General features: G+C 41.0%; 1 long non-coding RNA gene across 1 annotated transcript; it reads right to left on the bottom strand.

Moving 5' to 3' along the window:
* Positions 1-1,381: 1,381 nt before the first annotated feature.
* On the bottom strand, positions 1,382-19,662 carry LOC144588175 (uncharacterized). Its single transcript, XR_013543553.1, has 3 exons — positions 14,556-19,662; positions 14,029-14,095; positions 1,382-4,116 (listed from the first exon to the last, which is right to left on the bottom strand). It is a non-coding gene; the product is annotated as an uncharacterized LOC144588175 (long non-coding RNA).
* Positions 19,663-23,103: the final 3,441 nt, after the last annotated feature.

The raw sequence follows: 23,103 nt of genomic DNA, 5'->3' as shown, positions 1-23,103 counted from the left end.
CTGTACCATTCAAGTTGAAGTGCATATATTACCAACGCTGAGCAAGTTAATATGGCACCACAGGCAGAACTCTCACAAACACCTTTCCTCTTCCTGTCTCTGAAAGTAAAAATACAGTAGTGTTGAACACTTTGCTGCCCTTTAATGACACTCAGAATCTCTTGCCTCAAGCACAAATGCAAAAATGGGCCATTTCTTTATAGACCACTAAAACATCATCATACAGTACATGAACTTTCATGGATTAAAACACCACTTCATCAGGTTTGTACCAGTGGGAAGAACTCAAATATCCAAAAGTTCTTGGCAAGATAGAATTCGCCAGGCACATCTCCCTTAAATGTAAGTCCGGAAGTTGTATGGTTGCTGCTTTATGGTGGCAGCTGAAACAGATGTGGATTCTCTAAAAAAAGAAGCACAAACCACATGCACCTACACACCACGCCTCCCCATTTAGCCTTTCTTTGAAACAGATTATGTTCCTGCTTGGCCAGAGAGGCGTGGTGATGCAGAAAATCTGAGTCCTCCATCTAAGAATTGGGAAGCACCAACCTGAGCCTGCCTAGTGGTAGGGCCAGCCCTGGTGAGTTCTCCGAGGTTTCAATATGAATTATGTACATGTAGGAAACAATTAGAAAAGACTGTGTGGTCCTTATACAGTGGTGCCCCGTATAGCGAGGTTAATCCGTTCCGGATTAACCTTCGCTATGCGAAAACATCGCTGTACGGGCAAGGAAAGCCTATTGGAACGCATTAAACTTAGTTTAATGCGTTCCAATAAGCATCCAAACTCACCCCTCCAGCGATGTTTTCGCGTCCGGTGGCCATTTTGGAGCCGCCGATCAGCTGTTCGGTGGCTCCAAAATGGCCGCCGGACGCCCCAATCGTCGCAAAGCGAGTGCGGCGATTGGGGCAGATCCGTATAGCGATCCCCAAAAAGGGATAGCTATACGGATTCTTCGTTAAACGATGCGCTCGTTAAGCGAGGCACCACTGTATAATACAAATACAGGAGCAGGTGATAACTTTATTAGATATCCTTTATTAGATATCTTTATTAGATACCACTAAAAAATTGAACAAACAGAAAGCTTTCAATGTGGGTAGACTAAATTATAATCCCAGTTCTCTGATGTTGTTGCTGTTGTTTAGTTGTTAAGTCATATCTGACGCTTCGTGACCCCATGGACCAGAGCACGTCAGGCCCTCCTGTCTTCCACTGCCTCCCAGAGTTTAGTCAGATTCATGTTGGTAGCTTCGGTGACAATTCTCTGATGTAGGTTTGCCAATTTTCTGTACTGCTTTTTTCCAGCCAAATAGGAATCTCGAGTTTCCAAATAAGGCATTTGGAGCTGGGGGGATGCAGATTATTTGGTGGTTCTTTGTTTGAAGAGTTGAGAGGAGAAATCCAGTCAACAGCTACATGGGGTGGAGTTTGAAATACACCTCAGTGGCACATGCAGCTTGTGTTTGAACTCATCTTAAGAATCAGACCTGGTACAATCATTTGCCATGAATTTGTGGGACTCTTTTTTTCTGTAAAAGGTAAAGTTTCCCCTTGACAATTTTGTCCAGTCGTGTCCGACTCTAGGCGGCAGTGCTCATCCCCATTTCCTACCCATAGAGCTAGTGTTTGTCCACAGACAATCTTCCGTGGTCACGTAGCCAGCGTAACTAGACATGGAACGCTGTTTACCTTCCCACCGAGGTGATACCTATTTATCTACTCACAATTTTCTTTGTGCACAGCTTGAGAAGGACAAATTAATGATGAAATATAGCTATTTGTTCAAAATTTCCGTGGTCTAATAGAGGTATCACTTGCTCTTGTACATGTAAGGCCTTCCATCAAGTGGGAAGAATGAAAACACAACTAATTGCCCAATTTGGTAATTTCTAAAAGTAGTTTGTCAAAGCTGTAACTCCAAACCTTAAACATGGTTAGTAACTCTAATAGTTACAAATAGAGGCGGGCATAAACCTTTGTTTGGAGATTCCCTTCCCCTGCCTCCCCTGCTGGATCCCTGACTCACCAGCTGACACATGTCAGCTCCTCCCCTTTTCTTTGACTGTCCATCCAGTCTCCAGGAGGAGCACAGGCATCCTTGCCTTGCCTGATCGACCATTCAGACAAGGAAAACCTGTGCTCCTACTGGGGACTAGGCAAAGAGCAAAGAGAGGAGAGGAGAGGTGCACACTCTGATTGGTGAGTAGGTCATTTTCTGGGAGGGAGGGAGAAGGGAATGTGTGGCACCTGTAGTGCCACATGTACAAATGGGCATGAACCCCCCAAACCAAGGTTTGTGCCCATCTCTAGTTACAATTTTAAAAGCAATGCTTTCCCCATTCTCAAAAGTAAATGTCATATTCATTTCTTCAAAATAATCTGACCATTACAAGTCAATACTATTTGATACAAAATACACTTTTTCCCCATATACCTCAGTGCTGCATCAATGTGCACAAGAGTGCAAGATGCAGCATGAGGCACCACATGAACTGTGTGATACTCCATTTTGAGTAGAAATATAATTACAAAAGTCACAAAATATAAAAGGGATGACATCATCTCTTTCAATTTTACCATCACAGTAACTTTGGCACACCTTAGTTATTGCGGTGTGTGTGTGGAGAACCCAATTCTAAGTAACTAGTTATTCATAAAGTGTTATTTCCAAGCTCTGTCTCAGCAGTGATAAACCCATCCTCAAAAACAGTCAGTACCTTCTCCTTCTCACTAAAATGTGACTTGTAATCTGAACAGGGGAAGACTTTAGGTCAGTGATACAATATCCGCTTGGTGTACACAAGGTCCCAGGATCAGCCTCTACTATCTCCACCAGAGCTCAGAAAAGTTACACAAAGCAGCACACCGCTCCCGGGATTTCCCAGAATCTAAGATCTCCCAGAGTCCAGGATCTCTCGGCAAGCAATGCATCTCCATCTTGCACTAACAGACAGTAATGTTATTCATATTTATATATTAACTGGAGTACTCCAGTCTCAACATATACCATCACTTGGAAAAGTTACCTTTTTGGATTGAACTGTAATTCCCAAGATCTGCCCAGCCAGCATAACCCTGGTGACTTGAGAAGTTCTGAAAGCTGTCGTTCAAAAAGGTAACTTCCCATTCTTATCCAGCACTTCACGGGGTCAGGCTACAAGTGGCGGGAAAGACTCCGAGGACCCCTGAGAGCTGTTGCCAGTTAAAGTGGGGAGAACATGTTGTAAGCCACCCAGAGACCTTTGGGTAGTGTGGGTGGCATATAAATTAAATAAATAAACATGGCTTAAGAGAGAAATAAGTTTACACAGTATAATGCAGCGTTCTATATTCCATGGTGCTGCTCCTGCTATTCAGGGGAGCAGGAAGCCTTCTTCACTTGCTTCAGCATGACATTGATTCCTGATCTACATCCGTGAAAGCCAGTGTTGCCAGGCTCTCAAACTCTCACAAACAACCTCCCACAGTATATGTGGCACGAGTGGAAAGCAGGTCCAATTTATTATTCTATATCCCTCAATTTTGCTTTTACTTTATGCCAAAGCCCAAGAGTAGGCGTCATATAAGATAAATCTCACTAATTTTATGAAAAGAAAAAGCTAGTGAACAGGAGGTGATAAATGCTGTGCTGCCTACTCAGGTTCTGTCACATAAGATGTCAAGCTCCTTATTTTAATTTTATTTTGTGCTAGCTCACAAAGGCAAGCAGTTTTACTGCACATTATCCCACCTTTGTTAACATATGTTTTTTCACAGTCTGCAGCAAAACGCCTCTGCTTGTTGTTTCTGTCTAAGAACTGATTTTAATAATAATAATCCTCAGTTTTTTCCCCAGCTATTCCCTAATGTCCTGGGAAATGGAAATTTTGAAGAAAATGCTAATACATACATTCTAGATTGCTCATTACAAAGTGAGTCAAATAATTTGCATACAGAACCATAAGAGAGAGAAAGTTTGAGGTTTGGCAATACCTTTATTGGATCAGCAAAACAGTTACAAATAAGACAAGCCTTCAGGTTCTCCAGACCACCTCATCGAATAAAGATGGTATAAAGCTTGGGGTTATGGCCAATAGTTTCAGTGTAAAGTCCTTGACTCATGAAGCACACTGCCAACAAAATGAAATGACATTGAAATCCCACACAAGACAAAAGTGTCAATTGGCGATTCCTCTGCCCACCCCCAAAGTAGACAAAAAAGCTGGTTTCCCACCCCACCTGCACTGATCCACCAGTTACCTTAGGTGAAGTAGCACTTGCCTCACTGTAGGCTTACAGATGAAAAGATGAAGTCTTAGTCATTATATCAGCAAAATAGAATCTATTTTGCTATCACACTATGACTAAGGTCCTGGTCACATAAGGGAAATGTTTTCTAGTTCTTCCGACACTTTCCATACCTCTGTTGTACTGAATTGTGGTCAAATGGTTTCTATCCCAGGACATACATTCCAAGAACTTTTAGCAGTACCAGTCTATTTCCAATAAGGAAAGCAATAGTACAGCAAAAGCACAAAATAACACAACTCTCCTGGCAATGGGGAAATGTTTTGCAGTTACACCATTAGCCAGGACAATGTCTCTGTCTTGACTCCGTGTCATGTGACCAGGAAAGAAAATATAAATATAACTGGTAGATAGCTACATAACATTAGGCCCTCATGTCACCAGGGCCTAAGAGTGAATCATGTCCAAATTGGTACTTAATGAACTGGAAGAGGTGTAATCCTCACTGAGGTACAGCCTCATAGAAAAGCTCATGGCAGTAGAATTCTTTCCAGATGGCTAATCTTGGTATTTGCAGCAGCAAATGCAAACAATACCAATAACAACAGCAATATGAACAACAGTAATAAATGGCTATGGGATCCAACCATAACAACGAAGTCCAAGGTGAGGCAATACTTTTATTGGCTCACCTTATTTTAACTTTTTCTAACCCTCCAGAGGTTCTCTTCGTTGGACAAAAAAGCTCTAAAAAACATGGCCCCGTGTGGGAGGCAGGATTCACTGCTTAGAGCCAGTTTCAAAATGTGAATTATAGGCAAAGGCACCCATTTTGAAACTGTAAACAGGGAAGCCTTCCCCTCCCCCTCACTTCAAATACACTCACATTTGCCCATGTTTCTTTGTTTGTTTGGAGCTTTTGTGTTTTGTATACATCTTGCACACATCTTCCCCAGCCTGAGGAACATCTGTAGGGATCAAATGTTAGCTTCTCTTTGTAAATTTTTAGTGAGATAATAAAGGTATCATTTAGAACTAATTTAGAGATATCCTAAAGACAGACAAATATAGTGAGAGGACTATTAAACTCCTTCCTTTACCACTTCAGCCAATGTCTATCTGGACTGGTTGTTGTGGGTTTTCCAGGCTGTTTGGCCGTGGTTAGGTTTTTCTTCCTAACGTTTTGCCAGTCTCTGTGGCCGGCATCTTCAGAGGACAGGAGTCAGAACTCTGTCTGTGCTCTGGTGCAGTTTGTTTGGACAGCTGAGTATTTATAGCTGTGGGATCAGCTTTTGTCCTTTTCAGGAGATTAGGTGATCAGCATGTTTTTGTTGTGGGTGTATTGTTGTGATAAGAGGGAGAGATGATCTGTCACTGTGATTGATGGGTGTCGTTAGCTGTTTTTTGTGTGCAGTGATCACCGGTCCTTGTAGCTGGGTAGAGATTGTTGACCTTTTGCAGGCTGTATTTTTCATCGCTGGGGGCCAGGCTTTGTTGAGTTTTAAACTTTCTTCTTTTTTGTTGAAGTTCTGCTGGATTTCAATGGCTTCCCTGTGAAGTCTAAAATAATGATTGCTGGTATTGTCCAGTATTTCAGCATTTTGAAATAGAATTTCATGTCCAGCTTGTTTTAGGGCATGTTCTGCTACTGCTGATTTTTCAGGTTGTTTTAGTCTGCAGTGTCTCTCATGTTCTTTGATTCTGGTGTGAATGCTTCATTTTGTGGTTCCAATATATACCTGGCCACAACTGCAAGGTATCCGGTATACTCCTGCAATGGTGAGGGGGCCCCTTTTGTCCTTTGCTGACCGTAACATTTGTTGTATTTTTGTGGTGGGCTTGAATACTGTTTGTAGGTTTTGTTTTTTTCAAAAGTTTCCCCAAGCGGTCCGTGACCCCTTTGATGTATGGCAGAAATACTTTGTGGGTGGCTGTTTTTCCTCTTCAGTTTGGTGTTGTTTTCTTGGTTTGATGGCTCTTGTGATTTCATTTTTGGAGTAGCCATTTGCCTGTAGGGCCCAATTCAGATGGTTGAGTTCACTGCTGAGAAATTGAGCTTCACAGTTTCGATTTGAATGGTCTACCAGTATTTTGATTATGCCCTTTTTTTTTTTTTTGATGTGGGTGGTGGTTGGAGTTTTTGTGTAGGTACCGGTCTGTGTCGGTGGGTTTTCTGTAGACCTTGTGTCCCAATAGGAGGTCAGGTTTGCGTATGACTGTGATATCTAAGAAAATCAGTTGGCCCTCTATTTCTTTTTTCATGGTGAATTATATATTTGGGTGGATGCTGTTGAGATCATTTAGAAATTTTTTCCAGTTTTTCTTCACCGTGGTTCCAAAACTGGAAAAATAGTGGTTCATGGTCATAGATGTCATCGGAACCCTGCAGTGAAAGCCTTCGAAAATACATGCAACTGGACTTGTTTCTTATTAGGTTGAAATGTTCCGCTACTCATCCAAGTAACTTCTTCAGTCTGAGGAGAGTTGATAGGAGATCTCTGATATATCCTCCGCATTGGTTTCACTTCCCCTGGTCTGAATAGGCTTGTTAAATGGACAAAGGACTGGGGGTTGAAGGATAATCCCACTGCTGCAGTCCTTCTCCACCCATTATCATGGGCCACTAATAGTCGTTAACAGTGGTCTTTCTGGTATGTGTGGTCCTGATCTTTATGGGGACAAATGAAAGGGCAGCATGATCAATAGAAGGCAGATTGTATCTAAGGCCTCTACCCCTGTTGAGTGAGGGATTTTCTATATCCACATGTATGTCCTCTCTCACCCCTCTCTCAAACCACCTATCTTCTCAGTGGTTTCCCATGACAACTGGTGGAGAAGGACTGCAGAGGTGGGATTTCACTCACCACCACCGGCCTTTGACCATCTATTCAGACCAGGGGAAAGTAAAACCATCATGGAGGATATATCAAGGGTCTCCTACCAGCTCTCCTCAGACTGAAGGAGCTACTTGGATGAGTAGCGAAACGTTACAACCTAATAAGAAGTCCAGTTGCCATGACTTAACTTCCAGATAACCTTACTTGTATGACTAAGAATCTTCATAGATATACAGCCAATGTCTAGAGCATGCTGGTGAAATCTGCCTGCAAACCACAAGATTCCCATACATGCAGTACACTTTGGACAGAAAACAGAGATAATATGAAACTATTCAGGGTGAATATCCTCTTAACCTAAATTTGGGGCATTTTGCCATCCTTTTCCTGTGGAAATTTAAGACAAAAAAGGACTCTCCTTTTTGCAACTGGGCCATTTAGCATTCCTGGCTGTGACAAAAAAAAATGCCACTGCCAAATCACCAGACTTATTAGCCAAAATAAGCACAGTTCAGGGGCAGCAGCTGTGTTGCTGTGGGAACAATTTTCACAGAATGTCCAGTCATGCCACAGCCCACAAATAAATACAGCACAATTCTTAGTCAGTATAAGCCAGTGCAGCTTTACATAATGTTTTGGAAGGCTAGAATAATCAAATGTCAGGATCTGTGTGGAACTGCAGATGTATGCACCTTCATTTTTAAGCTACTGCTATTGCTGTTGAAAAGAAAACCAAGAATTCCTCCAGCTAGAAATGATTACAAGGCCCTCAAAAAATCTCATAGTAATCTCCCCATGGAGAGGCTACCTAATTTAATTGCGTGTAAATAAATATGTTCAGACCATGACAGCATTAATAACATGGTTACATAAAGGCCATGTTCTGCTTAAATGAGATTGATTAAATGGAAGGGAGTATTAAGATTAAATTAATTTTCCTTTCCTTTTCTCTAGGTCTGTACAATAATATAATGACCTGACCCAATCGTATGCATGTTTACACAGAAACAGGTCCCTTTCAGTTTGATGGGATTAATTCCTGAGTAAGTACTGTATACGTATATATATTATTGCATCCTTTAAAACAGGGGTCCCCAACCCCAGGTCTGTAGCCCAGTGCTGGTTCGTGGGCTTCTCGGAACTGGGCCGCAGAGACAGATCTCCACCCCACCACAGTGGGTATGTTGCACTTGCATGGGGCATGTCATGCTCATGCAGGGGCATGTTGCACTCATGCAGGGGGGTGCAACATGCCCCCGTAAGTGTGGGGGTGCCCCGACATCTGTGCACGGAGCCTGCGCCCCCAACCAGTCCACGGTCCCAAAAAGGTTGGGTACCTGCTTTAAAAGACAGTCTTGACACTTCACTAACAATAAGAACTAATTTTTATTTTATTCTATTCTATTTTTAAAAAACCTGGGCTCAGCCATTTAGACCGATCTTAGCCTGCTGAAAAAAATGCCTATGAAGATAATATTTTAGGTGAAGAAATCATACAACTTTAATGCACATTATTCCCACCCTGGAAATCTACCTAAGAAATTGAAAATGAGATGGGATGCAATATTTAAGACCATAACTGCTCCGTTTGCTGTTATATGCTTTTTGTTTGTTGTTACCTTGGTACCTCAGTAACACAAGGACAGGAATTCCATGGAGATCTAAGAAGTTTCTAGGCTCATGAATTAGGTTTCAATTTTTGTATTTCATTGTAATTTTTATCAAAGAAAAGATATCGTCCATGCTGTGTTCAAACACAGGAAGACCAGAAGATGACTCAGCCAGTGCTTGCTATGAGGGAAAGAGGAATAATTTCCCCAGTGTAAAATAGTAATAATAATTCAGCACCGTCCTTGCAGCATTAAGAGTACAAAATATCATAATATAAAACAACTTATTCCAAATATCACAACAACACAAAAGAATTCATTACATAATACAGTATAACATTTCTCATGATCACAGTGTTATAAGTTACTCTACATAATTGCCACTAAATCAAGATCAAGTGCCAGCAAGCAATGTTTAGTTCAAAGCCTTATCAATGTTATTTTATGCATAAAACACCTTATTATGTGTTATTTATGTTACATCATGAAGCAGCCAGAATGCCTGGAAATGAGAGCTGCATACTAATAAACCCTTTTCTCACAGAGGTGTTATATGCAATTTACAAACTAATGAGGATTTTTGTGAGCTACCTGGTGGCCAGGCTTAGCAAAGCCTTTTATTAAATGCAGATTATGTGTTTCTGTGAGCAGAAAATGGTGGGGAAGGGGAATATGTGTGTATCAGAACAAGAATTATTGAAGGGTTGCCCTGTTATTTTATTTTGGAGAAAAATAAACCTGAAATATGCAGAGGGAAGAAGTACTTGATTAAAAATGGTTATTTATGAAACATCATGCATATATTCCATTAATTCAATTGGATTTTGTTACTTTACTCCAAGGAAGCAAATTTTAGCAAGGAACAGGAACTGAAGCTACACAGTTATCTGTTACAATGTTAATGTGCTACACAAGTCTACACATTTTCTCAAAAGAGATTTCCACCATGCTGAGGGATTGCTTCTTTGCAGGGGAAAGGGTCTACTTGAATTTCCAGTTGCACGGGGATATTCATATTCATATACAAATACATATACCCCTGTCTATAATATTGATGTATCTAGCAATTTACTTACAGAAAGTCCCCTGAAACAATAATAGATATGATGGATACTGTGGACTAACAGGGTTAGACATCTACATAAAATGCCATATGCCTCTGTTAATTTCCATTGAGGCACATACTTAAAGAGCTTGGCGTGAGAAAAAAAACTGTGCTGGACTCAATGGAAGTGTTAAATCTGATTTTCCTAAAATAAAGAAGTGTTTCATAACTATTACTCCAGACAGAAATAAACATTGGCCAGTATGTCTGCCTGCATAGCTCTGCCTGAGCAATGGGAATGATGTCCCTGGCTGCAGCAGATTGCTGCTAATTAAAGAGTTTATTTTTAAAACTTCAGGGTAAATGTGACTTTACATCGTGATGTGTGAGCTTGTGTGCCCCCTGAAACTGAAAAAGAAGCCACGGCTGATAACATCACTTCTATTGCACTGAATTCTACATAACAGGATACTATAGGTGTATGTATATATGGTAACCAGGCTGGCTGGGAGTTCCAGTCTAAAAACATAAATATGCATATCTCTATGGGATACTGCCACTGTAGCTAGGAAAAGGGAAAAAATGGTTTATGTGTGACACACTTACCCACCAACATCACACTGACTGTATTATTTTAATGTATCAGAGTTCTGAAAAGCTACCATTTTGGACTACAGCAGTCAGAATCCCCCAGTCAATATGGCCAGACTCTACATTCTATCAGCATAGGCTGACCACATGAATAATAAAATGCCATGCAAGCTTGGCCAGCAGTCAAGCTTACAGTTTTAAAAGAGGAGATACACAAGGGGACATGGAAAGGAACTGAGAGCAGAGATTGATTCAGGGATGACAGGGTGTGTTTCTGGAGACAGAAACACAAATTTTGTCAGAGTGGCACAAAATAGGGTAGCAAAGATGCACAGGAGTAGACAGCACATGTCAAACAAAATTGTCCAAAGTGTATCTGTTGTCTATAATGTGTTGCCGCAGAAGAGTCTTGTTTCTTTTTTAAAAAACTTTAAATTATTTTCCAAAACAAATACATCAATACAAAACAATAGAAAATGCTGAGTAATAATCTAAAACCCAGTGCACCCCCATACCCACGGGACCCTTTGGAGTAATTCTTTTACTGTAATTCTATTGGGAGCATCCTAAATAGAAAAGTTATTCTTGGTAATATTTTCAATTTAACTACAGCAATTCTCCCAAACCATGAAAGATTCCATTTAGAGTACACCTGGAATTTATCTTTAATATCGCTTTTTAATTTATTAAAATGTTGCTCCTTTAATTTTTGGGTCACTTTGACTATATTTATACCTAAGTATTTAATATAACTACACATTTAAATATAACGATATTTACACACTTTTCTTGTTCATATTTGTTGTGATTAAACATCATTACTTGTGTTTTTTGCCAATTAATAGTTAATCCTATTATTTCCCCAAATTTTTCTAAAAGATTTTAAATTCTATCCATACTTTCTAATGGGTTTTTAATCATTAATAATGAGTCATTAGCAAATAAATTAATCTTAATTGTATCATTTTTACCTAATCATTTAATTTATTCATCATTTCTTATTGCATTAGCTAACAATTCTATAATCACACAAAACAATACTGGTGGAAGTGGGCAGGCTTGTCTTGTGCCTTGGCCTAAAAAAATCCGTTCTGTTAAACCATCATTAACTATTATTTCTGAAGCATTATCTAAATATAATTGATCTATAACCCCAATAAATCTTCTACCAAATCCCCAACCCTTTAAAAGTACCTTTAATGTTAGCCATTCCATGCAATCAGAGGCCTTAAATATGTCTAATGATAGAACAGCTGCCTTTGTTTTTCCCTTTTCTATCTCATATATAACATTCAAAACTCGCCTAGTTAAATTATCCATTTGCCTTCCCTTTATAAGCCACATCTATCCTCTTTAATTTGCTATAAATCTATTTAATCTATTTGCTAATATAGCTGTAAAAATCTTTGTGTCTTGATTTATTAAAGATATAGGCCTATAAGATCCTGGGTCTGTTAAATCCTTATTGGGTTTTGGAATAAGAATCGTTAATGAGTGTTTCCAAGAAGGTGGCATTGTTTCCCCTTACAATATATTCTTATAAAGCATTTTTAGCTTAGGTGTCAAAATGAAACTAAAGAGTTTATAATATTCTGGACAAAGAATCTTGTTGTACTTTAAAAGTTATCAAGTTTTATCTGACAAACGTACATGGGCTGAAGAAAAACTGGAAGAATTTCTAAACCACCTCAACAGCATCCACCCCAATATACAATTTACCATGGAAAATGAAATAGAGGGCCAATTCACTTTCTTAGATGTCATGGTCATATGCAAAACTGACCTCCTATTGTGACACAAGGGCTACAGAAAACCCACTCACGCAGAACGGTACCTACACAAAAACTCCAACCACCACCCACAGCAAAAAAAGAGGCATAATCAAAATACCGGTAGACCGTGCAAATCGGAACTGTGAAGCTCAGTTTCTTAGCACCAAACTCAACCATCTGAATTGGGCCCTATGTCACATTCCCGTGGGTTACAACAGCAGAGTCCAATAAGCCAGTCCTATGTCAGAAATTCAGAGAATGCAGAGCTGTTAGCCAAACATCAAAGCCAACTCACACAACGTAGTCCAGGGTCAGAGTCCAAAGCCAAGGGTCCAGAGAACAAGGTACAAGATAGTCAGGAGCATGGATGAAAGCCAGAAGTTTCACTTGTTGCTTCCAGGTACTTTCAGCCGTCTGAGAGCTGTTTATATAGTAAAACAGTCCTTGAACTGCTGGAAGCCTTTTCATCCTGTCAGAACTCAGGGCTAGTTGATCAGATGTTTCTGTGGGCAGCCTCCAAGCGATCCTCTGACCTTTATGTCATAAGTCTTCCCTGAAGCCTGGCCCTCAGCCTATCTACTGGGGGAGGAGAAACTGGAGGCGATTCACCTGTTTGTGTTTCTAATCACTCAGCATTCTCCTCAGCTACAGTTAATCCCTCAGGTTCTGGATCTTCGGCTGCACTCATGACACCCTACAGGCAAATGGCTACTCCAAAAATGAAATCACGAGAGCCATCAAACCAAGAAAACAACACCAAACTGAAGAGGAAAAACAGCTACCCACAAATAAAGTATTTCTGCCATACATCAAAGGGGTCACGGACCGCATGGGGAAACTTTTGAAAAAACACAACCTACAAACAGTATTCAAGCCCACCACAAAAATACAACAAATGTTATGGTCAGCAAAGGACAAAAGGAGGCCCCTCACCACTGCAGGAGTATACTGGATGCCTGAAGTTGTGGCCAGGTATATATTGGAACCACAAAACGCAGCATTCACACCAGAATCAAAGAACATGAGAGACACTGCAGACTAAAACAACCTGAAAAATCGAAATCAGCAGTAGCTGAACATACTCTAAAACAAGCTGGACATGAGATTCTATTTCAAAATACTGAAGTACAAGACAACACCAGCAATCATTATTTTAGACTGCACAGGGAAGTCATTGAAATCCACAAACACCAGCAAAGCTTCAACAAAAAAGAAGAAAGTTTAAACTCAACAAAGCCTGGCTCCCAGCACTGAAAAATACAGCCTGCAAAAGGTCAACAAACTCTACCCAGCCACAAGGACTGGTGATCACTGCACACAAAAGACCAGCTCATGACAATCACAGTGACAGATCATCTCTCCCTCTTATCACAACAATACACCCACAACAAAAAATACACTGATCACCACAATCACCCATCTCCTAAAAAGGATAAAAGCTGATCCCACAGCTATAAATACCCAGCTATCCAAACAAACTGGACCAGAGCACAGATAGAGTTCTGACTCCTGTACTTTGAAGATGCCGGCCACAGAGACTGGCAAAATGTTAGGAAGAACAACCTTCAGAACACGGCCAAAGAGCCCAAAAACCCCACAACAACCAGTTTATTTTTTTGTTTGTTTGTTTGTGTACCATGCCTCTTAGTGATGGGCACTGCTATGGTTGGTTTACATCCAAAGCAACATAAACATATATCACAAATAATGTCTTTTTTAAAAAAAAAAATCACACATATACACAAATACAAAGCAATCAACTAATAATGTTCTGCACTTTTACTAATTTACTCTGTTAATTTTTTTAAGGAGCTGGAGGCAGGGGAGACAGAAAGAGGCCAGTTACTTTGTGTTGTTTTTAATACTTTCGTGTTAATGCTTAGATATATTCATTTCCTCAGGAATATTTAGAAATAATTAGGGTATAATGCCATCATACCTCCTCCCAGCTAGTCATCTTCCTTGGGAAACAAGCAGATGTTGTCTTTGCCATTCGTATTGGTTACCTGAAATGGGTATATATGTAGAGTTTGTGATTCCTTGTGTATCTTTTGTCCTTTCAAAAAGGTGTAACTCAGCAGTATTCTGCAAGACAGGCTCATTTAAAAATAATGGTCAGATTCCCTATTGGAAGTATAAGGGCAATCATGCAAGTATTATTTTATTTTACTCAGATGATTATGCCCCCAGTTGCATAAGCATCTCTGCAATAAGGGGAAGTCTGGATGCACAGTGGGCATTCACAAAATGCTTCGCATCACTTGCCTACATTGCCGGTACACAATCACACAACTCAGTAGGTTTCTGGCCAGTGTACTGACAAAAATGCCAGCAATATCACAGATTCACATGAACATATGATAAGGAATAAAGTGAATGAGAATGGAATAACAAAGAGAAGAATGCTGTGGGAACGTCAGCCTTTGTCCCCCCCCCCAAAAAAAAATTGTGATGCCTGGTACTTACAAGATGAGGTTGAGTTTCCTGGTGCCTCACATCAACAGTTGCATGGCAACAACTGTTCATTATTTGGTATCATGTTATTTCTTAATGTTATTGATATGCATAGCACAGCACCTCCGTGATTCATGTGGAATATAACATTTCTCTTGTACTGTGAACACTAAGAACTTTCTCATGGTTGGTGACAAGTCAGTAATGCATCAATTTTCCTCCTGCAGAGAAAAAGGAGAGGTTTTAATCTTGCTGTAGGGATGCCTGACATTTGCCAGCCCTCTGTACCCTGACATACTGTGCTCTTTTCCCCAGTAGATCCTGCTTCCTGCCTGCAGGAACAGATCTTCACAGGAAGGTCTTGGAAGACAGACGCAATGTTGCAGAGGGTAGAAACAGATGGCCCACCTATGTTCTTTTATTTGTGAAAAATCATATTTACATATGGCTCTTGGTGGCTAAATCCTGTCTGAACTGCATGATGCATTTTGCTTCAGAACATAGAAAACATAATTATGTACTGCACTGGTTTATAATATTAGTATAATGTTCACAACATTGTATTAAATGTTAGGATATACCCTGTTTCCGTGAAAATAAGGCCTAACCTGAAAATAAGCCCTAGTATGATTTTTCAGGATGCTTCTAATATAAGCCCTACCCCCAAAATAAGCCCCAGTTAAATGAAACCTCGCCCTCCACCATTGTGCTGCATTGTGCAGCAACCAGAAGAAGATGAAGATGACTGTAAAATAAAACATCTCCTGAAAATTAGCCCTAAAGTGTTTTTTGGAGCAAAAATTAATATAAGACCCTGTCTTATTTTTCAGGAAACATGGTAGTAATATACTCAGTTGGGGGTGGTCTGTTAGGGTGCTTGCTCATCTTGGACTCACGTTTCCCCCAGCCAGCCTACTCCTACTTGTGGTGGGTCACAACCCAGGCTTTCTTTCCCTCCACTGCTCTGCACCTTGCCTTCCACCCTGCCAACCACATTGGGCACCATCTGGTACTTCCCAGGCAGAAGGGGATACAAAAACTGGAGGGTTCAACACAAAAGATGGCTGCCATGGACTCAGAGCCATTCCTCCATTCTGTCCCCATGCCACTCTCTTGTAATCCAGACTTAACTCTATATAGTTTGTCCTTTATTTTGGAAGATGACTATTTCCCTCAGAATCACCATTTAGGAGGAAAAAAGAAGTGAATGGTTAAGGCTGAGCAGTCACATGTTGATGGACCCGCAGATGACTAACAAGCCCAATGTAATCCCAGAAGACACAGAAACAGCATGGGTTTGTTGGGCTGTCAAGATGTTACTTTCTTGTTTTCTTATTTCTTTCTTCATTTGTACATCTTTGAAAGTTTTTGTTTCAAATTATTCCACCCCTTGTTTCCCCAAGTGTTTCCCCAGGCACTTCAGTTTTGTATGAAACCATCCCAATTCACATGGTCAAAATTATAATCTTTCAATGTTTCCCTCAATGTATTCTTTAATCATTTATTTTGTCCACCAACCCAAATATAATTAACAGGGCAACACATTGCTCTGATATTAATGATTCAATTCTTCAAGAACACCTCTGGTTTATGAATGTGGGACATTGTGCTTCTGTACCCACGATTCAAAAAGCTAGGAAATGAGCCAGTTTTGCTACACAATATTGTGCCTGTCTTGCCAGCAGGAAAAAGGATTCCAAGCTTTACATAAAAAAGGGCAGCCTAAATGTTGACAACAGCAATGGCAGCAGCCAATATGGTCTACAGGATACCCAATTCTGCTCATTACATTCACAAACAAGACACCAAGAAGGGGAAAATCCAAGTACCTGACTCTATTTTCATCAGTTAACCATTTCTCACTTAAACACAAAGCAATTATCAGGGCTATTTTTCATCAAGTATGAATGGTAATCCCCTTCTGAATGGCTGAATAGAGCCAATATGTTGTTTGGGCTGTTAATTTTTACTACATTTATATGCCACCTTTCTCTGAAGGCACTGAAGGGAGTTCAGTTCACCCCTAACTTGCAAACAACATAATAATAAAATAGAAAACTTGTCTCCAGCCTTTATGATGGCATAAACTCCTTGATTATATTTCTTCTCTCCCTTCCTCCAGACATGTAGATCTTTATGTACCCCCTTGGAAGAACTGTGAAAAGAATTTGTCGTTTTCTGCAGGAACATGGAAAACTCCAATTACATTCATCGCAAGAACAATTGTCGGAAACCAGATTTTCAGCGAGACACGAAAGTGACATGGATCACTTTGAAATGTCATGGTTTATCAGCAATGTCATCTGGATTCTTCAGAATGTAACTGGAATGACACCAAATCTAGAAAAAGGAAAAGAAAAGCCTAATGGGGAAATAATGTTGGGGAAATGCTTTAACAGATATTTAAAATTAGCAATAACCCAGGATTTGATTTAGGCTTTGGTGTGAGTTTCATTCCCCTTCATGGATTGCTGCCTTGTCATGGCAAAGGGGCTTGAGTAATTGCAGGGACACCCAAGATGGACAGGTCATAGTGGAGAGTTCTGACTAATCGCAATCCACCTGGAGCAGGAACTGGCAAGACACTCCAGTATCTTAACCAAGAAAACTCCATGGACAGAAACAAAACTCTAAAAGATATGATGCTGGAAGTTGAGCCCCTCAAGTCAGAAGGTGTCCAACATGCCACCGAGGAAGAGCGGAGGACAAGGACAAGTAGCTCCAGAGCTAATGAAGTGGTTGGGCCAAAGCCGAAAGGACGCTCAGCTGTGGATGCATCTGGAAGTGAAAGGAAAGTCTGATGCTGCAAAGAAAAATACTGCATAGGAACCTGGAATGTAAGATCTATTAACCTTGGTAAGCTGGAGGTGGTCAAACAGGAGATGGCAAGAATAAACACTGACATCCTGGCCATCAGTGAACTAAATGGGATTGGAATGGGCGAATTCAATTCAGATGATTACCATATCTATTATTGTGGACAAGAATCCCGTAGAAAAAATGAAGTAGCCCTCATAGTCAACAAAACTGTGAGAAAAGCTGTACTGAGATACAATCTCAAAAATGATAGAATGATTTCAATATGAATCCAAGGCAGACCTTTCAACATCACAGTAATCCAAGTTTATGTACCAACCAGCTGAAGAGGCTGAAATTCACCAATGCTATGAAGACTTACAACACCTTCTAGAACTGACACCAAAGAAAGATATTCTTGTCATTATAGGGGACTGGAATGCTAAAGTGGGGAGTCAAGAGGTAAAAGAAACAACAGGTAAGTTTGGCCTTGGAGTTCAAAACAAAGCAGGGCAAAGGCTAATAGAGTTTTGTCAAGAGAACAAGCTGGTCATCACACTCTTTTCCAACAACACAAAAGGCGAATCTGCACATGGACATCACGAGATGGGCAATACCAAAATCAATACCAAAAACTAGAGACCAAATTGCAAACATGCGCTGGATTATGGAGAAAGCCAGAGAGTTCCAGAAAAACATCTACTTCTGCTTCATTGACTATGCAAAAGCCTTTGACTGTGTGGACCACAACAAACTATAGCAAGTTCTTAAAGAAATGGGGGTGCATGACCACCTTATCTACCTCCTGAGAAATCTATATGTGGAACAGGAAACAACAGTTAGAACTGCATATGGATCAACTGATTGGTTCAAAATTGGGAAAGGGATATGACAAGGCTGTATATTGTCACCCAGCTTATTTAACTTATATGCAGCATACATCATGTGAAAGGATGGACTGGAGGAATCCCAAGCCGGAATTAAGACTGCTGGAAGAAATATCAGCAAACTCAGAAATGCAGATGATACCACTCTGATGGCAGAAAGTGAGGAGGAATTAAAGAGCCTCTCAATACGGGTGAAAGAGGAGACCGCCAAAAAATGGTCTGAAGCTCAATATTAAAAAAAACAAGATCATGGCCACTGGTCCCATCACCTCCTTGCAAATAGAAAGGGAAGACATGGAGGCAGTGACAGATTTTACCTTCTTGGGCTCCATGATCACTGCAGATGGTGACAGTAGCCACGAAATTAAAAGATACCTGCTGCTTGGGTGGAAAGCGATGACAAACCTAGACACCATCTTAAAAAGCAGGGACATCACCTTGCCAACAAAAGTCTGCATGGTCAAAGCTATGGTTTTTCCAGTAGTTATGTATGGAAGTTAGAGCTGGACTATAAAGAAGGCTGACTGCTGAAGAATTGATATTCAATTTGTGGTGCTGGAAGAGACTCTTGAGAGTCCCCTGAACCTCAAAGAGATCAAACCTATCCATTCTGAAGGAAATCAACCCTGAGTGTTCACTGGAAGGACAGATCCTGAAGCTGAGGCTCTAATACTTCGGCCATTTCATGAGAAGCGAAGACTCCCTGGAAAAGACCCTGATGATGGGAAAGTGTGAAGACAGGAGGAGAAGGGGACGACAGAGGACGAGATGATTGGACAGTGTCATTGAAGCAACCAACATGAATTTGACCCAACTCTGGGAGGCAGTAGAAGACAGGAGAGCCTGGCATGCTCTGGTTCATGGGGTCACGAAGAGTCTGACGTAATGACTAAACAACAACAACAACAAAAACGAGCTTCACTGAAATGTTGAAAGGACTTTCTTAATATTGTTAATATTTTAAAACCATTGTTGTGCCAAAATCAATATAATGTCATTTCAATTAATCAGATAAGAATTGCTCAGGGCAGACACAAAATATCTACCAGATATTCGTATATTTCATGTTTGTGTTGGAGTTGAAAGATTTTCACCTTCAAATGCCCTTGTGCTTGATTTATGCTAGGTTTATTTCAGGGAAAACAAATACCTTCTGTATACAGCAGAGACATTGGCTGTCTTGCTTCAGCTCCAACCACACAAATTTTCATTTCAATGTGGTAATTGTTTTCTCTTCACGTAAATTCAAGGAAGCCCTTCCTCTGCATGACAATATAACATTCACATTTTCAAATCTCAGGCAAGCATTTGATATTGTTAAGGTCCTTTTTGCTGCAATGTTTAGCTTTCAGAGAGCGTGTCAGATTTGTAAGGGCTTGTCCAGGTAGAACTTGGGTTGCAGTAAAAGTACATGGCTCGTGGCTCATGGTTTCAGCAATTTTCCCATCACCCAATTAGCACAATATTTGTCTTGGAGAATACAGTGACAAAACTCTGCATCCCTTTGCTTTTTGGAGACATTTTTCACATCTCAGTTTGTTCCAGAAAGGGATGGGGGCAGAGTTTAGCACTACCCAGGAAAAGCTGAGTGTTTTTGCAGTTGGCTTCCTGTGGGAATCCTCCATTGCTTTCAAGTACACCTCCCTCGTAAAATCAGTCCAGGAGAAAAGCTGCAGCAGGGAGCATTGGCAAAGCATGGGTTGCCAGCACTTGGGGCAAGGGAACTACCCCCCAGTCCATGGACCTGCTGCCACAGCCACCACCACTTTCCACAGCGCCCCCTTTGTTTCCAATAGGAGTGTCCCTACTCCCTCCCGCCACCCTCTAGCCCTCCTGTTGCTTCTGCCTGTAGCTCCAGCCTATGTCCGTGGCTGCCGCCACCAGCAGGTGGAAAAACTTGCTGAGGGGAGTTTACTTCTCATTTTTCTTTGTCAAAAAATGATTCCAGTGCTACCCTCCCTGACTCCAAAAGGAGATGAAATTAGCACTATGTTGCTTCCTTATTACTAAAAGGTTGGGGTTCCTTAGGGTCTACTTGGTTTCGGCAAACAGGAAGGTAGGAGCCGGGGGAAGGTAGGGGAAGAAGGGAAGAAGCAATTCCCACCCACATCTCTGACTTCCTTTCCTGCATTTGTCTTGTGCTTTTGCTAAAGGGAGATGGATACCAACTCTTTAAGAATGAGCCACCTTCCAACAAAGTGGAGACTCTTTTTGTGTGTGTGTATAATACGGGCATGAGTCCTTATTAGCCCCATTCCCCTCTACACCGAACCACAAACAACAGCAACAAATTGCGGTTGAACTTTTGCCCCATCTAGATAAGCCCTAAAAAGGAATGGTTCAGGGAATTTGGTTTTAAAAGTGTTTGTTGGTAATTACTCAGAGGTTTTATTGATGGCATTTTTGGTCCTTTGTGATTCTGATTCTGTCTTCTAGATAGGAAAGATGGTAGAAGCAAAGGACAGGTATGTTCTGATAATTGTCACAGGGTGAAAGAAAAAGGATCCTTTAGAAAGTGTGCCCCCTCTATCCCAGTGGTAGCCCATCATGGTTCACGGGGTGGAAGGCACCGCATACAATGGTGGGCACAAGAAAGATCAAAAGTGGGTTTTCTCACACACACATGCACAGAGGCAGACAAGCAAATGTATGTCCACACATACAAAGGTAGCCGAAGACATACAGTAAAGCAAAGCAAACCCCATAGCACTTAAAACACTCTCTGGGTTGTTTACAATTTAATTATGCAGATTACACATTCCCTTCCCACACACACACACACAAGCTGGGTACTCAACTTGCTGATCTGAGAAGGCTCAAGCCAGCTTCCTGAGCCCATCAGGATTAAATTCAGGCTGTGAGTAGAGTCTGGTCTACAGTACTCCAGTTTAACCACTGCGCCACAAGGCAGATAGGAGCGGGATGATGCCTGGGCAATCCTGAGACAGTGCCCCACTTGCCCTGATGGATGACGGACCACTGCTATCCTCCAAGGAAGACCACCATGACTAAAGAAAAAGTAGCCTATTCCCCACCATCGCACACATATAGAAACTGGAAAAGGAGCAGCTGTAGAAACTTGCTTTCTCACTCCCTGATATGAAAATGCTTTAATTCCCACTGGCCCAGCAGCTATGGAAATGAAGGAAAGCATCATCTGGTGTCATTTGGCTAGAGGAAAACTGGTTACCATGTAGTTGCACTGCTTCTGTCCAAATAAGATTTTAAAAAACACCCGCTAAGGAAAATTAGCCTGTCCTGTTTGCAGTTCGCAATTTCATTTCGATATTATCAAATTGATCTGTTTCCTCCAGCCTCTCTCTCCACTTCCCTTTTTTGTTGTATTCTTTTGTATCGTTAAGCGGAGTAGGATGGTTGCTTTTATTTGAAAAATAGCTGTCATGGATGTACTAAAACTGGGTATCAGTGGGAGATAGTTTTTCAGCCTAATTAATTGTTCATTGCTACTTAGAATGTGATCACACAGAGAAATAAATCGCAATTTGGAACCCTTTTGGAGCAATTGGTGCAACATATTTCCTGGAGATCACACAATATATATCGAAATTGACTCCAGCCTGATTTCAGTCTCTCTCTCTCTCTCTCTCTCTCTCTCTCTCTCTCTCTCTCGTGTGTGTGTGTGTGTGTATGTGTGTGTGTAATCATTTGTCCATCAATTTCAAGGGACTTTGGAGCTCAGCAATCCTTGCCAGCCTGCCAAGATGGTTTGCTAATAGAAAAAAAAAAGGACAATGGCTGGAATCCTGTTGCACAGCTCCACAGACATAAAGGGTGATGACACAGCTTCACATGTTTAAGAGCAGGAGGGCGGACTGCTAATGTCAGAAAATTGCCCCTGTTGGTTCTTCCAACAGGATTGGGGCCACTGGCAGCAATTTTCAAATATTGAAGCTCCTGCCCCCTCCCCCCCCGGTCCTGAAGCTCCCAAAGGCTTCCCGTGGTTGAAAAGGATCCCTATGGAGCCTCAATACCTGGGAGTGGAGGAATTAGGAAAGTTTAAATTAAAGATTAAAGCCAGTGTATGTCATTAGCCTTTACACATGCAGAGTTCCACAACATGATTCTGGCTATTAAATAACATGACAAATAAACTGATATTCTGTCGTATAACAAAATCAGCAGTCAAAATCTAATGGTGAGTTCTAACTAAAATTGACACATTGACTCATTGCTCAGTGATAAATCAATATTTGTATAAATGCCATTGATTTAATGAGTCCGCTTGTGATTAACATTTGAATTTAGGCCAGCATGTTTTCTTCCAGTCACTCAGGACATCAGATGGTATCATCATTGAATCCAGCACCAGGTGAGCCTACCGGCTTATTCATATCACATCAGAATCCATCCATCTCTGATAACAGCTTGAATCCAGAGCTGCCCTACCATGAATGGTTGGACAAGGGAACTGAGATCCAGGGGAACTAACTCCCTGCTGAAGGAGAAAGAGAAGTGACCATTTTTAGTGATTTCTTAGTTTGCATGTATTCCCCTCCTTCATTTTACATAGTATTCCGACAGTTCCCCCTACCCTTCACAGAAAATCTTTGGTGGCATTGGGGGCTAGAGTTGTGGGGAGGGGATCAGATGCAATTGTTCCCTCCTTTTCCCACTCCCCGCAACTCTGTGTCCCACTCAGCATGCCTCGACAAATTACTATCACATTTTAAAAACCTCAATATTTCCCAATAGGTAAGAGACAGTGAGTATGCTAAAACACTGCCATCTGGGTATAGTCACCCAAGGTACTGAGGACTTTCTTATCACATATGAAGAACAATGTTATTTTAGGCACATTGTTACCTTGAATTTGGTGGATGTTCTTGTGGTTCATAACATGTACCTGCTGAATAAAT

Source organism: Pogona vitticeps, chromosome 3 (genome assembly GCF_051106095.1).
Source record: "Pogona vitticeps strain Pit_001003342236 chromosome 3, PviZW2.1, whole genome shotgun sequence".
Classification (NCBI taxonomy): domain Eukaryota; kingdom Metazoa; phylum Chordata; class Lepidosauria; order Squamata; family Agamidae; genus Pogona; species Pogona vitticeps.
This window is presented reverse-complemented; position numbering and strand designations above follow the sequence as displayed.